The sequence below is a fragment of the Petaurus breviceps genome, unplaced genomic scaffold, assembly GCF_028583685.1.
Source record: "Petaurus breviceps papuanus isolate PSGF00001 unplaced genomic scaffold, PetGlider_PUasm1.0 90977, whole genome shotgun sequence".
Taxonomy (NCBI): Eukaryota; Metazoa; Chordata; class Mammalia; order Diprotodontia; family Petauridae; genus Petaurus; species Petaurus breviceps.
Genome location: NW_027187391.1, coordinates 47,922,129 through 47,937,981, shown reverse-complemented (window position 1 = coordinate 47,937,981; position 15,853 = coordinate 47,922,129). Strand labels below are relative to the sequence as shown.

The 15,853-nt window shown below is 39.2% G+C and overlaps 1 long non-coding RNA gene across 1 annotated transcript; it reads left to right on the top strand.

Annotated features, from left to right (window-relative positions):
* The first annotated feature begins 6,847 nt into the window (after positions 1-6,847).
* Positions 6,848-15,176, top strand: LOC138153303 (uncharacterized). Its single transcript, XR_011166335.1, has 2 exons — positions 6,848-7,050; positions 14,316-15,176. It is a non-coding gene; the product is annotated as an uncharacterized lncRNA (long non-coding RNA).
* The last annotated feature ends 677 nt before the right edge of the window (positions 15,177-15,853 follow it).

Genomic DNA, 15,853 nt, shown 5'->3' with positions numbered 1-15,853 from the left:
CTTTGGACATTTACTAGCTGTGTGACCTTGGGAAAGTCACTTAACCCTGTTTTTCTCAATTTCCTTATCAGTTAAAAGACTGGAGAAGAAAATGGGAAACCACTCCAGTATCTTTGCTAAGAAGACCCCAGTTGGGGTAACAAAGAGGTAGACATGACTAATTAACAAAGACAACTACAAATTTATTATTTATTAGGACCTGATGTGCCCAATACTATTTTTTGGTACAATGAACAATTTAACAAAAATGAACACTTCCATTTTTGCTATTTAAAGTAGCATGGTTTATTGGATATAGTGCTTGTAATCAGGAAAGTATGAGATCGAATCCTATCTTTGAAGCTTACTAGTTGGTTGACATTTGCCAAATTAGTTAATCTCTCCAAGTTTCTGGCAATTGAATTATATCTAGGGGTGTGATTTGTCTTAGCAGAAGGATTTCTCATACCAAGAAAATCACAGATTCTTGACACTGACATGTCACTATTTTATGAAATACTTGAAGACTACTTGTCATTGTTTTAATTGTGTTCTGACAGTGTAATTTATTTAATGACTAAAAATGTTATTCATGAATAAGACTAAAATTAACTAAAAAGATTAAAACAATACATAGTAAACATGGTTTTGAGAACAATCATCTGTAAATGCCATTTTCATCATCACCCTATCACAAGCCTAAATTCCACTTGCTATATACTTCTCCTGGAATCATAAAATTTACTTCAGACATCTCCAATCTAACACCTATTCAAAACATGAAACCCATATATGACATCCCTAGAAAATGATCAAAAACTCTGCTTGAATACCTTAAGTGAGGGAGAGCTCATTACTTCTAGGGAGACATTCTTATAGCTATTTCTGGAAGATCAATGATTATTTTGTTTTACCTAAAACTGAAAACAGCCTCAAGTGGCAGCTCAATATTATTATATTATTTATACAAATAAAAAGACCCAGGCAGTCCATGAGAGTTGCCTAAGCTTTCACCAGGGGATATAATTCTGAATGCCTTGAGTGTTCAAATCTTTTGCTTAGTCATAAGACAAAAGGCCTCACCAAAGGCAGCCAAGACAATGAAAACTGCTCTGTGACATAGATTTGTGTGACTCCATTCCCAGGATGTAAAAATGTTATAAATGATGAGGAGGAAAATGAGCCACCTCTGGACTAGAAAACCACATGTGAAAAGGAAGAAAGCTGACCACCAGCTTTGAATACTTGCTATCCAGAAGTTAGACAGTTTTGTGAAATGACTGTAGTGGATTTGGCCATCCTTCAGTTGTGTCTAGCCATTTCTAAAACACGCAAATTCCATTCCAAATGTTGTGAAGGGAATTTTTGTCTGGTAAGAGGCTGTTGTGATATAGTCTGGTTTTAAAGCAGAGCAGCAAATCCAAGAAGTCTCTGCCTAGAAAGCAGCACGCTCTTCTAATGTGAATCATGGGACTGCACTTTCAGCCCAGGAAGCTGCAACTCATCACCAAACTCATTCATTTGTCCGGCCAGCATTTATGAAATGTTGATTGTATGCAAAGTACTATACCAGGTGCTGGGGGGTGGCATCCAAAGTTTATATAGGGTCCCATCCTTCATGGAATTTAAGTCTAATGGATGCATAAGACACAGAAGTATCTACAATACACAACAGTTAACTAATTAATAGAAAACTATAACATACAAAAGAGCCTATTTACCATATGTCTACCATGACCAACACACTTTGTTCCAAGGAACACTTGGAGATGAGCAGACTAATTAAGAAAGGCCATTTGCCATGTGCTTCTCCTGCAGGTCACCATTTTCAACTTCTGAATTGGAGGAGAAATCTCCTCCGTTCTTTTCACCACTTTTCTTATACTCTGGTCTAGTAGTCAAGGGAATGACTTGCAGGAGAAGCACATGGCAAATGGCCTGTTCCTGCCTAGGCAAGCCAAAGGGGAAGAGGGGATGCTTCCTAGACCTCCATTTCCTGACTGCTTTGTAGGGTGACAGTTACACACACACACACACACACCCCAAAATAACTTGAGAGTGAGTCCTTAAGAACTGGGGGGAAATATTCAGAAAAGGCTTAGTAGCTACAAAACCACAGAGGACATCAGAATTGGAAGACCACATACTGTAGCCTTAGTTTCTACAATATACCTGAGAAGTGGTCATCTAGCCTCTGACTAAGGAGCTCCAGTGAGGGAGTACCCACTACCTCATGTGACACACTGTTTGTTAATTCAGTCATGTCTGACTTTTTGTGATCCCATTTGGGGGTTTCTTGGCAAAGATACTGGAGTGGTTCACCATTTCCTTCTCTAGTTTATTTTACAGATGACGAAACTGAGGCAAGCAGGGTGAAGTGGCTTGTTCAGGGTCACACAGCTAGTAAGTATCTGAGGTCAGATTCGAACTCAGTTCTTCCTGACTCCTGGCCTGGTGCTTTACTCTACCACCTAGCTGCCTTCTTCAGGCATGACATCATATATTTGGATAGCTTTCAATAACAGCAGAACAGCAATTATTGGTTAACATTTCAACATTGAATTGAAATCTGTCTATTGGCAACTCCTTCCCACTGCTTCTAGTTCTGCCTTCTGAGGCAGAACTAATCTCTTTCACATGATAGCCCATCAATTGCTCAAAGATACTCACATGTTTAACAAACATTATCTTATTTGATGTTAGCTGAACATGGAAGAGTACAGTTATCCCTTTCCTAATCCTAGAAACTATGCCTCCTATTATACAGGACAGAATTGCATTTGATTTTTTGACTCATATTCCACTGTTGACCTGTATCAAATTTTCTCTCCAATAAACCAAATGGGTTTTGTTCAGACAAATGAATCTGTGATCTTATTTCCCTGCTCTTATATATGTGAGCTTGTTGTTTCAAGTCCAAGATTAACCCCTGCGATACCTCTTTCCAAACTGATATGAAACTATTAATGACCATTCAGTGAATAACAAATCCACCAAAATTAATATCATCTATTTCATACTTCTTATTTTTTCTCACAAGAATCAGATGAGGGATTTTTGACAAATTTTTGTTAAAATGTAGATATACTTAGAAGTTTTCTATTTAATTAAAGGTCTGTCTTCTCTCCTGTGAGATTATATTCACTTTTCTTGGTTGTAAACCTATATTCTTTGCCTTTTGGAATATCCTATCCCAGGCTTACAGTTGTGCCTCAATCTTGTGGAATCCTTGCTCTGATTCCTTGGTACTCAAATTCTTTCTGGCTGCTTGTAATTTTTTTTCTTTGACCTAAAACCCCTGGAATTTGGCTACAACATTCATGGGAATTTTCATTTTAGAAATTTAGATTGTGACTGATAGATTCTTGTAGCAGCAAGCACCCAGCATCCCCAGGGTGGCTGCCAACACAAGTTCTTAGATCTGCTTTTCTAAAGGAAAGCAACTCAAAATGGGTTAACAAGCTTACTTTAATCAATCAAACATATATTGTTTACCTAGTTCAGGGGAAAAAGGTCAGCACTCCAAACTTCTGAGTATACAGACAGAATTATCAAGACAGAGAAACAGATCAAGCAGACAGGCTTCCAAACTGTCCAACCATTACATCCATACCAAATCACAGTTACCAGAGAGGAAAGCATCAACATCAGGGTTTTCGAGGCTGGGGGGCTCTCAAAGGCTGCTCAAAGTCTCATCTGGTCAAATCACACAACACTTCTCAAAGTGAGCCCCCAAAACAAAGCCTCACATCAGGGATTATATAGCCTTCTCCTGGGTCAGAGAATGCAGCTACCCTCTTGACCCACTGCCCAATCACACAGCATCAAGGTGTGGGCATTCCTGAAAACCAAGCCTCCTGCCACAGGTTCCATGTGACCACATTCAGCCTATTAGGGGCAGAGTATATTTTCAAATCAAGGAAGGTTCTCGGAGTCTCTTAAGCCTATCAAAGGGTGTAGGGGCAGGGAAGATCTTAAAGTCTGCATTTCCATTACACTTCTATTCTACCTTGCCTCCTAATATAAGACGTTTGGGCAATTTTCTTTTTCTGATTTCTTAAAACATAATGTTGAGATTATTTTTTGTCATTGATTTTCATGGATACACTAGACATCCCCCATGCTTGTAATACATATCTTCCTTACTTCTAACACTTAGAATTCCTCTCCTGCTTCAAGATATAGCTCAAGTGCCACCTTTCCTGAAACTTCCAAACGCAACCTTTCTGTCTTCCAAACTATTTTGTATTTAACTACCAAGTCAGAGTCTTGTGTGAGGAATAGTGAGTAGAACAATATGTCTGAATAATAGAGTATGTCAAGAGGAGTAAAGTTTAAGACAACTTTAAGATAGGAAGGAGACAGTGTGATTGGGTTTAAAAGCTGAATAGAGGAGTTTATATTTAATCTTGAAAGTAGAGGAAGCCAGGTAGCACAGCGAGTAAGAGCACCAGCTCCAGTGTTGGGATGATCTAGGGATCAAATCTGGGCTCAGACACTTAGCACCCACCCAGAAACACCTGGCCGTGTAACCTTGAGCAAGTTACTTAACCCCGATTGCTTTAAAAAAAAAATCTTGAAAGTAATAGGGAGCCAGTGGGGTTTACTGAGTAGGTCAGGTGACATGGCCATGACATTTCATGGGACTTTTTCTTTGGGGGGGAGGACTTGAAATGCTATATAAATGTGAGCCACTGTGATTTATGAGTTCACTCATCTTTTCTTTCTTTTTTTTGGTTGCTTTTTGGAGGGGGGAGGGCAGGGCAATTGGTGCAAAGTGACTTGCTCAAGGTCAACATCAAAGTTAACAGATAGTGTGTGAGGTCAGATTTGAACTGAGGTCCTGGTGACTCCAGGACTGGTGATCTATTCACTGTGCCACCTAGCTGCCCCTACTCTTCTTTTCTTACAAAAACTTTGGTACTTTTCAAAGCCTTTATAGATGATCCCAAAGTGATATTTCCAAAGCCAAGTCTGACCATGTCATACCTCAACTTAAGAAGCTCTAATGCATGGATAACTCTTGCTTAAAGGATCAAAAACAAATGAGTGGCATATAACAAGCTATCTGATTCCAGCCTACCTTTCCAGATCTATTTTAATTGCTCCCCTTCTTGCATTCTGTGGTTTAGCCAAATTGACTCTCTAAACTGTCCTTAACCCACAACATTCTGTCTCCTACTTATGTAACTCTATATGTATTCATTGCAGGGCAGCTAGATATATATATATATATATATATAGAATAACAGAGCTGGAGCTGAGTTCAGGTCCAATCTTGTTTACTGTGTGATCCCAGGTCAGTCCCTTAACCTCTCTAAGCTCAGTTTTCTGCTCTATAAAATGAGTATAAAATAATAAGTTGCTGTGAAGATCAAATAAGATAAAATGTTCATAGCACTATGCAAAATGAAAAGTACTATATAAATACTAAGTATTATCATTATTGTTTTTGTTGTTTCCTATGCCTAGAAAGTTCTCCTTCCTCATCTTGGCCTCTTAGAATCCCTGGATTCTTTCAAAGGTCCACTCATATGACACTTCCTTCATGAGGCCTTTCTCCATGCCTCCAGCAGATAGAACTTCCCCTACTCAAAATTACCTTGTATTAATTTGTAGTATTTGAAATACAAATGCTTTTATATTTCCCTTTCTATCTACTTATAATTGCATATATTTTCTTCATAGAACATAATTTCAGCATGGACTGTTGAATTTTTGTCTTTGCAACTAAGTACTAGGCACAGAATAGGTGACTGATAAATTCTTGTGTGAATTGATTGATCTCACTTGTTTGTGACACCAGGCCTGGCAGAGGGGGAAGATGGGTATTTTATCCATCATTTTTAAAATAAGGAAACCAAGGCACAGCTGATGTTAAGCAATTTGCCTCAGCTCACACAGAGTTAGTGGCAGAGGAGGGATTAGAAACAAAAGCTCCTGAATTTGAGTGTAGGACTCTTTCTGCTATAGAATGCTGCCTTTGTAAGGGGAAAGTCCTCAAGGATTGCCAGTACAATGCAATGGGATTTAGGAGTCTGAGGCCCTAAATTCTAATCTGGCCACTACATACCTCTCTGGCTTTGGGAAAGTCCATTTTGGGCCTCACCTTCATCATCTGTGAAGTGAAGGGGTTAGACTAGATAGCCTCTAAAATCCCTTCTAGTTACCAATCTACTATCCTTATGGGGTAAAGCCTTGTTTTTGATTGCTTAGACTCTTTGACTTTTTTATATCTATGAGTATATAAATAGAAATTTGCCTAATAGAAGTCTTCCCCTAGAATCTTTGTTTATTCATTATTCATTAGGCACTCACATTGTAACTGGGGAGAGAAACGTGAAACTCACTAGATACATGTGAGATTTATACAGAGTAGAATGAGGCTAGGCAGTTAGTTGCCACAGTGGATAGAGCCCCAGGAGTGGAGTCAGGAAGACTCATCTTCCTGGGTTAAAATCTGGCCTCAGACACTTATTAGTTCAGTGACCCTAATCAGGTCACTTAGCCCTCTTTGCCTCAGTTTCCTTATCTGTAAAATGAGCTGGGGAAGGAAATGGCAAACCACTTGTATCTTTTCCTAGAAAACTCCAAATGGGGTCATGAAGAGTCAGAAACAACTGAAAAGCTTGAACTACAATAACAAAGAGGGAGGTTAATCTCAGAGAAGGTACTAGATGGGCAGGGAGGAATAAATACAAAGCTTTCTCCAGAACGTGAACTTGAGTATAATCTAGAAGGAAGACTGCTTGGCCTACCCTGACCTCCAAAGCACAAGACAGGGCCTCCAACCCCACCCAATACTCCCTTTTAATGGGCCTCTTCTTCTGAAACCTAAATCCTGTTTTTGGCCACTCCCTGTAAAAGGGAAAGGGAAAAGCGCCTCGGGAGGCCCAGTAATAGGAGGTTATTTTTGAAAGGGGGGGAGGGGAGCTGGCTGTCTTTCTCATCTATCTATTCAAGGTCTTTCGAAGCTGTCTCTGAAGCAACCTACCTGGCTGAGCTCCTTTAGAACCTTAGGCAAAAACTGAGGTAATGAAACAGACAGGAGAGTTTCTTTTCTGTGGAAAGGTAAATACCAGCTTATGTCAAGTAATGTAATGTTCATGGCATATGAGCTGATTAATGACTCATTTGTTGTTGGAAAGTGAGCTAACTTGCCTAATGATATAGTTTTCTTTTCTGTGTGTGTGTGTGTGTATGTGTGTGTGTGTGTGTGTGTTTTCTTCCTGACTACCACCTTTCCCCCTTAACTCAACTTTTGTTTGGAATGACTGCATCTGTTTACTCATAGGTAAATTAATTCTCCCATGGTTTCCACACTTCTGAGGTTTCCTTCCATTCTGCATATAGAACAGGACAATACCATGATACAATTTTCTGGTTTTTTGAAATGTTCTGGGTACCGAAGAGTGAAATGTGTGGCTTATGGTTACATAGTCATGATTGATCAACAAGCATTTATTAAGCACTTATTGTATGCCAGACACTGTGAGAGGTGTTGTGTTTGTATCTCTGTCTCTACTTTGTTTGGCATTTGAGGTTCTTCTCAGTCTGATTACTACTTGCCTTTCCAGACTAATGCCACTTTATTACTCTTCAATTACTATATGTTCCAAGGCAGCGGGCACAGTGGATAGAGCATCGGTCCTGGAGTCAGGAAGACCCGAGTTCAAGTCTGACCTCAGATACTTGCTAGCTGTGTGTCCTTGGGCAAGTCATTTAATCCTGTTTGCCTCAGTTTCCTCATCTGCAAAATTAGCCAGAGAAAGAAATGGTAAACCATTCCAATATCTTTTTCGAAGAAAACCCCAAATGGGGTGACAGAGTCAGATACAACTGAACTCTATATTTTAATCAAATTGAATGACTTTTTTCCCAAACTCAGCATGTCATTTCCCACCTCAGTACATTTGTGCAAGCCATTCTCCAATACCTGGAACATACTGGTTTTTCATGTCTACTTTTCAGAATTTTTATTGTCCTTTAAAGTTCAGCTCAAGTGCCAATTTCTCTATGAAGCCTTGCCCAACTTCCCCAGCCAAAAGCAATGTCTTTTTTCTCAGATTTGCCTAAAGCATTTTATCTGACTCTCTCCTTTACCCCCATCACCTTCTAACTCATAGTGGAATTATGTATGTTTATGATACATCTCACCAATAAAGTGGAAGCCTTGAGTTCAAAGACAGTATTTTTTTGTTTAGTATGCTGGCACTTAGAAAACACTTAATATGTTTATTGAATTGAATGTAATCATTATTTTGAAGACATATGAAATTTGGGTAGAATTGGGGTGGCCAGGTAACACAGCAAGTAAGAGCACCAGCCCCAGTGTCAGGATGACCTGGGATCGAATCAGGGCTGAGACATTTAGCACCCACCCAGAAACACCTGGCTGTGTAACCTTGAGCAAGTTACTTAACCCCAACTGCTTTAAAAAAAAATATGGGTAGAATTTTTCCAGGTAAAGATGTGAGGTTAGGTCATAACAGGCATGGGGGCTGGCATGAGCAAAGGCACAAAATCTAGAAAGGATGAGGTAAGTTTGGGTAGTGGCATATAGTACAGTATGATTTATGTGAAAAGGGAGACATGACAGAAGATTAGAAAAATGGGTTGGAATCAGATTATGGAGGGTATTAAATTTCAATTTGCGTAATCTATTGTGAGTCAACAGTGTGATGTGGCAGCTAAAAGTAAAAGACTAATGCAACCTGAGACTGACTAGCAGAATGGTGTGCAGAAGAAGGGAGAATATGGTTTTACTGCTTACCTACTATACACTGCCTTCTTCACTCTACCTTAGGAATATTATGTTCTGTTCTTGGCAACACACTTTAGGAAGGACATTGGCCAACTGAAATGCATTCCAGAAGATGGTATCCAGAATGATGAGAGAACTGGCAACCATTAAACCCTCAACAAAATTCTATTCCAGTAGAAGAAGACAACACATAAAGCGTAGTAATGTGCAGGGAAGGGGTGCTTTGGTCTGAGAAGTTAAGGATGATGAGCAGACCCATAAGGGCATAAAGATTGACACTTTTTCTGGTAGCAATGACAATATCAATTTAATTATGGTTCCAAAACTGGAGGACAGAAAAAGGAGTGTACAAGCAGAAGCAGGGAAAATGGCAAGACGATGGCTGGGAAGTCATGTGAAGCATGGCTAGGGTCAACTATAAACGGCAGACCCACAGATACAGTGAATTTGCCAGTCTAGAAAGTGCAGGCCCCAGGTATAGGGCTCTTGAGCTGAAAGGGTTAAACCTCCTAGGGTGTGATCTCTGGTACAGAGGGTATGGTAAGCAGGGTGTATGGTCACAAAATAAGATGATTAGGGGAAAAGGAAAAGAATGTATATGTTCTAAAATATTTATAGCAATTCTCTTTGTGATGGGAAAGAACTGGAAGTTGTGAGCATGCCCATCAGTTGAGGAATGGCTATACAAGTTATGGTCTATGATCGTGATGGAATACTACTATGGTATAAGTAATGATGACTCAATGATCTTACAAAAATATGGATAGACTTGCATGAAATAATGAAGAAGGAAATAAGGAGATCATTGTATGCACTAACAGTATTATTGTTTTAAGAACAAATTTGAGAGAATAAGTTATTTTGACTATTATAAATACCCAAATCAACTATAGACATATGAGCTATCTGCATTCAGAGAAAGAACTGATAAATAAAAATATGCATAATTTTACATATATTTATACACACATAGACATACACACATGTGCGTGTGCACACATGTGTAAAATGGTGGTCATCTCTGGGAAGGAAGGGAGAAAAGGAAAAAAAGAAATTCAATGATAACTTTATTATATATTTAAAAGGAATAGCAAGTTGTAGATGATAGATTGTAGTTTCTTGTGTAATCACCTTTTTATTATACTATGTTATGGAAATGTTTGTTTTATTCCACAAATTAAAAATAAAATAAATAAATAAATTTTAAAAACAAAATAACTGTTTTCAAATAATTGAAGGATAATGATGTGAAAGAGGGGTTAGATATGTTCAGTTTGATTCCAAAGGACAGAACTGGGAGCAATGAGTGAAAATATTGGTTCAATGTAAGGAAATCTTTCTGACAATTAGAATTGCCCCAAAATTAAATGGGCCACCACAGAGGTAGAAAATTCCCTTTATTAGAGGTCTTTGACTAATGGCTGGATGGCCATTTGTCAAGAATGCTGCCAGAGTGATTCAGGCTCAGTTCTTATGGCACTAGATGGCCTGGAAGGTCACCCACAGCTCTGAGTCTGTGACTTTATTGGTGGACTGTAGGGAGTTATTGAAGGTTCTGAACAGAACAAGTAAAAAAAGCATTTATCAAGCACTTTCTGTTCCAGGCACTGTGCTAAGTGCATGGGTTACAAAGGCAATGTGGGTTTTATGCTCAAGGAGCTCTCTTTATAATTAGAGAGAGAAACATGAAAGTCACTAGGTACATATGAGATTTATACAGAGCAGAGGGACGTTCTCAGAGAGAAATATGGTAGAAGGTGTAATTTGATCATTATTATTATTATTATTTGCTTTTTGAAGGGGGGAAGGCAGGGCAGTTGGGGTTAAGTGACTTGCCCAAGGTCACTTGGCTAGTAAGTGTTAAGTGTCTGAGGCTGGATTTGAATTCAGGTCCTTCTGAATCCAGGTCAGGTGCTCTATTCACTGTGCCACCTAGCTGCCCCGAATTTGAACATAATCTTGAAGAAAGTTAAAGAAACTGAGAGAACAGCAAGGAGGGAGGGCATAGAGCAACCAATGAAAAGATACAGAAACAGAACAGGTGCATCATGTGTAAGGCATAGCAAACAGGTCAATGTAGCTGGATCGTGGAGTATAATGTATGTAAAGGAGTAAAACATGGAAACACTGCAAAGGCAGGAAGGAACCAGGTTCTAAAGAACTTTAAATAGCAAATAGAGGACTTCATATTAATACTGAAGGTAATAGGGAGCCACTAGTGTTTACTGAGTATTGGAGTAACACAATAACTTAGGGTTTTTTTAGCACTTTTTATACATTTCTCTCCTTTGATCTTCCCTAGTCTTGTCTGAATCTGTTATCACCTCCAGTTTACAAATGAGGAAACTGATCACTTGTCTGAGATCATACACCATGTAGGATGTTGAATTTGAACCCTTCTCTCTCCTCTTCAGAGTTTTTCCCCCATTACACTAAGTGTGCTTCTGAGAGATCAGAACTGCACCAGAATGCTTAGCCAGGCAGTGAAGCATGAGCAAAAACGGAACAGAAAGGAGACTAAAGTTTGGAAGTCAAGTCAGGAGGCTATTACAATAGTTCCCATAATGAGAGCCTTGCCTAGGGTGGTGGCAGAAAGAATGAAAATGAAGGGAAAGACGTGAGCAATATCAGGAAAGCAGAATCAACAGAACTTAGCAACTCAATTGTGTGTATGGAGGGAAAGTAAGGGAGGGGTCAAAGATGACTGAAGTTTCTAGCTTAGGAAACAGAAGATGGTGACATCATTAAAAAATTTTTAGTAAGTCAAGAGGAGGAGCAGTTCTTAGGGGGAAGATGAAGAATTCTGCTTTGAGGATTTGCTTGAGGACCCAATAGGACATGTAATGGAACTATCCAGCATGCAGCTGGAGACGCTAAGAAATTTTTAAAATATTCCCTTCAGGTTTGTTGTTGAATCATTCCAGTTGCATCAGACCCTTTGCGACCCCATTTGGGATTTTCTTGCAAAGATACTGGAGTAGTTTACCATGTTCTTCTCTTAGTCATTTTCCAGATGAGGAAACTGAAGCAAACAGTGTTAAGTGGCATGCCTAGGGTCACACAGCTACTAAGTGTCTAAGGCTGGATTTGAACTCAGGTCTTCCTGACTCCAGGTTCAGTGCTCTATCTACTAAGACACCTAGCTGCCCATGAAAAGAGAGCCATTTTATTGTGGACAATGGCGTCTTTGCTGATTGCTGAGGGAAAGGGTTCTAGTATCTTTTGCATTTTCGTTAGAATCCTATGGTTTTGTTGTCATAGTCATTATTTTTATGGGTTTGAGGCTGCCTTTCATATAGAGGCAGCATGTGGGTGAAGTGCAGGACTGAAAGCAATGAAGTCCTTATTTCAAATCCCACCTTGGGCTCTTACTAGCTGCATTACCTTAGTCAGATGAGTTAACTACTCTCAGTTGTGGCTTCCTAATCTGTAAAATGGTGATAGTGTCTGTAGCACTCAGGATTATTAGAGGGATCAAATGAAATAATATACCCAGAATCTTTTTCAAAACTTAAAGTGATAACCATGCTTGGGTCCTCCTGACTCTGGGACTGGCACTCTGAGCAAGTATTTTCACCTCTCTAAGCTTTGGTTTTCTCATCTGTAAAATGGGGAGAGTAATATCTCCCCAGTCTATTTCTTTTTTTAAGTCTCTCTACTTTTTTGATTTCTTTAATTAAGAATAGGGATAATGTATAATTGCATAGAGCCTTATTGTTTACAAAGTACTTTCCTCACAGCCTAGCGGTGAGGTAGAGAGTACATTTATAATCATCCTCTTCTTCGCTACCACCATCATCATCATCATCATCAATATTATTTTTCTATACCTATGACTTCTGTGGTATAGACAATGCCACTGAGGAAATTTCCTCCATCAGTGTAGCTCAGTAACTAGGTTGTCTGTGGCAATGAGAGATTGTTACTTGCTTGTGGTGACATAGCCAAGATGGATTAGAAACAGGGATTGAACCAAGGTCTTCCTGAATCTAAGGCTGGTCCTCTGCCCACCATGCTAAGATGTATCATGTATTATTGTAATTCCCATTTTACAGATGGAAAAATTGAATCCCAGAAAGATTAACCTACTTGCCCAAAATCACACATATAGTTAAAATCATGGCCAGGACCTGATTGCAGGCCCTTTGAACCAAAGTCCAGTGCTCTTCCCATGTTCTCCTCAACTTTGTTAATATCTTTTCCTTTCTCTATTTCCTCCTTTTCACTGTAATTATACTATTCCTTCTTCCGTTGTCTATCTGGTAGAATAGTAATGACATATTTAAATAGTGATTGTGGTACATTATCTTATTTGACCCTCTGTGAAATAAACTGGGGAGATATTACTCTCCCCATTTTACAGATGAGAAAACCAAAGCTTAGAGAGGTTAAAAAACTTGCCCAGAGTACCAGTTCTGGAGTCGGGAGGACCCTGGATTGGTTCCAGCCTCAGATACTTAATACCCATACGAAAAAGAACTGGCCGTGTAACTTGGACAAGTTACTTAACCCCAATTGCTTAAAAAAAAAAAACTTGCCCAAAGACACATAGCTAGCAAGTTAGCATTTGACAGAATCAGAATTTGAACTCAGTTCCTCTGACACATTGCACTCGAACACCAACATGCAAGCTACTAAGAATATTTTTGGATTGTAACTCACCAGGAGAGGGTGTCAAAAGGAGTGGAAAGTCTACACTTTAGTAATAAGAATATTGAAGAGAAAAGAACACTCTTGAGGATTTGCTAATGCCCATGTTCCTTTAAAATGTTTCCAGATTAAGTTTATGGTCATTGGTATATTTATTTTTAAGTATGGCACACTTGTGCTGTATACCTGGCATGCTTATTTTTAATAGTTTATTTGGTTATAAAATATAGAGGCAGCATCATCCTCCAAAATGTTTATTATTGCCTAAGGGAATGATGCTGGTCCTTTGATATCAACCATAAAAGCTCAAATGTATTCCACAGAATCATAAATCTAGACCAAGAAGGGATGTCAGAGGCCATCTAGAATTTAGTCTTCTAAAATTTATCACTTTCCCCATCCTCACAGGTCCAGGGAGTTAGGACTCCAGCCTACATGGAAATTTGCTTTTAATTTCCTCATTATACCTCAACACTGCAAAAAATCTATGATTTCCTCTGCCCTGTATGCTCTCTCTACTGATGCAGTCAGTCAGTAAATATTTGCTAAGCACCTACTATATGCTAGGCACTGTTCTAAGCTCTGAAAATACATTGAAAGGCAAAATGATAACAAATCACAACACCCCTCTCTCCCTTCATGCCTCATTAGAGAGCTTTATGATTTGCTATGGTCAAAACAATCATCATCACTCTGGGCCCAAATTTCTGGTAATGAATTTTTTTTACGTGTCTCTAAATGACAGAGTTTGTTGTGAGGTCTGTACTTGGAATCTTTCCAGCTTAGAGGACCTGTCAGTATTTGAGTTCTATAGACATAACCTTTGTGAACCTGGGTCACCTTCATTCCCTGAAAAGGCATCCAAGGGACTTTCTTTAGTGGAGATCATGCCCCATTAATAACTGGTTTAATTTTTTTTCAGGCCACATCAGTGACTTTGTTGGTGTAGAAAACTCCCAGTGACAAAATTCCTTCTAACAATATTGGTGAAGCAACTATTTTGAAACTCAGAATCAAGTGAGTTGCCTGAGGAAAACTGAAGGTGATTTGCTTAGGGTTACACAGGCAATAGATAAAATAAAGAAAGAAGGACTTCTGACTCCAAAGATGGTCCTAATGCCTCTACCAGACCTCATCTTAATACTATCATCAATCATCATCATCATTATTATATTCTGATTGTACTGTATTATTTGTACTTATCACTTTAAGGATGAGAAATACATTTGGTATTTGTTCATGTGAACATCTCAAATATTTCCATAGGATTTTCTCACTAAGTATTAGACAACTGGCTCATTGTTTTATGGGAACACCAATTACATTTCTCTGTTTACATCTTGTGTGGGCTTGGCACTACCCTGAAGCCTCTAGAAGGCACTTTTGCATAGTAGTTTGTACGTGCTGAAGCAGGGAATCCTTTTCTGTGGACCAACATATATGCCTCTGATTGAGACATGATGAAGATCAACAGGTTCCAGCAAGTTTCACCTGTCCTTGAGTTCTCCCTTCATGCCCTGGGCTTCTTTTCAAGAAGGTATTTGACATATAGGTCAAAATTGAGGATTGTGATCCAGCCCTACTATGCCTTAATAAGTGACACCCACCAAGGAGATTTCAGACTCAGTCTAATTGGACCTGACTTTGTAAGTACAGGCAATGGCTATGAAGGTGGGCTTTGCCAAAAGAAATGCTCACAGCCCTGTACTGGTTGAGGGGAAGACCATTAAAGCCTATTGAAAATGAGAACTAGTAAACAGATGTCCAGACATTCAAATGAAAACTGGTCCTGTTCATCACACCACCCTGAGGCCTGGCATGCTGAGACTCTTGCCAACCTGCTCGTTGCTGCTGGGAAGGAAGGGAAAGTTTGGGGCTTGGTATTCAAAGAAGGGAGGCAACTGATTACTTCCCTCTGTGCCCTCTGACAGGGAAAATTCTCCTTTAGTAATGCCTGGTGGGGGAGAAGACAGATTGTATGTGAAAGTTGAAATGGAAATCAAGCCTGGTCAAAGTGATTTCTCTTTCTGGGTCTTAGCTTTTCATTTGTAAAATGAAGGGGTTGACCTGGATCCCTTCCAACTTTGATCTCTTATTCTATGTATCTGTTTGCCCAACTCCATGCTGCCCTGCTCCTTCATCCTCTCAACCATTCCAAGAGTGCTGGATTTGGAGATGGAGAAACTGGGTTCAAATCCCAGCCCTGACACTTTGTAACTGGGAATTTGAGCCAGTTTCTTTATTTGTAAAACAAAGGATTTGGTTTCCATGTCCTCTAAGGTCCCTCCCAGTTCTAAATCTATAGCCTAGATTTAAAAAAGAAAGTCTTAGATTTGAGGGTCATGTGAAAGATCATCTGCTTTAGATATATTTAAGGTAGATCCATATCTCAAGAAAAAAAGATAATATGGGGATTTAAAAAAATTTACATGAGGTGAATATGTCAATCATAGTTGAGCA